The sequence below is a fragment of the Triticum dicoccoides genome, chromosome 2A, assembly GCF_002162155.2.
Source record: "Triticum dicoccoides isolate Atlit2015 ecotype Zavitan chromosome 2A, WEW_v2.0, whole genome shotgun sequence".
Taxonomy (NCBI): domain Eukaryota; kingdom Viridiplantae; phylum Streptophyta; class Magnoliopsida; order Poales; family Poaceae; genus Triticum; species Triticum dicoccoides.
This window is the reverse complement of record NC_041382.1, coordinates 539,616,531-539,617,503: the sequence shown is the minus strand read 5'-3', so window position 1 is coordinate 539,617,503 and position 973 is coordinate 539,616,531.

Sequence of the window (973 nt, the reverse complement as noted above, 5' to 3'; positions counted from 1 at the left end):
GGAGGCGCCCTGGCGCGGCGGCGGCGGCGGATGGCTTCGGGCCACGGGGGCCCCAGCTGGGCCGAGCGGTCCGGCAGGGATGTGGTCACGGGGGCGCCACGTGGCAGCTCCCGGTTGATCCGGGCGAGCGGCGGACAGTGTCCGGCGCCGGGCGGACGTGTCCGGCGCGCGGAGGAAGGGGGAGACTAGGGTTTCGCCCGAATTTTTGGTGGACTGCACATAATTATATGTAGAGGGAGCTAGGAGAGTCCAAATGAGGTGCGGGTTTCGGCCACGCGATCGTGATCGAACGCTCTAGATGATGGAGCAGGTTTAGGTGGGTTTTGGGCCAAATTGGAGGGGCGTTGGGCTGCAACACACACGAGGCCTTCTCGGTCCCTCGGTTAACCGTTGGAGTATCACACGAAGTCCAAATGGTATGAAACTTGAGAGGCGGTCTACCGGTAGTAAACCAAGGCCGCTTGGCAAGTCTCGGTCCAATCCGGAAATATTTAATCCTCACACACGAAAGAAAGGGTAGAAATGACCACCGGAGGAGAACGAAGCGCCCGAATGCAAAACGGACAACGGGAAAAATGCTCGAATGCATGAGATGAACACGTATGCAAATGCAATGCACATGATGACATGATATGAGATGCATGACAACGATAACAACACACGGAGACAAAAACCCGAACCCGAGAAAATAAAATAACTTAACGCCGGAAACGGCAAGAGTTGGAGTACAAATTGGGAAAGTCATATCCGGGGTGTTACAGTAGGATCTCTTAACATGTGGGTCTGGGAAGTAGATGATGAGGTAGAACCTATTACCAGTTTTATTATCAAACCCTTGGGAGTTACTTCTACGCTATGCTTGTATTGCCATGCTATGCCCGTAGACGTGGTTTGGGTTTGAGTGTAACCATGACAGATGTGAGTTGTTAATTAATGGTTCAACTTAAGGTGCCAACTTTAATACACATCTGGG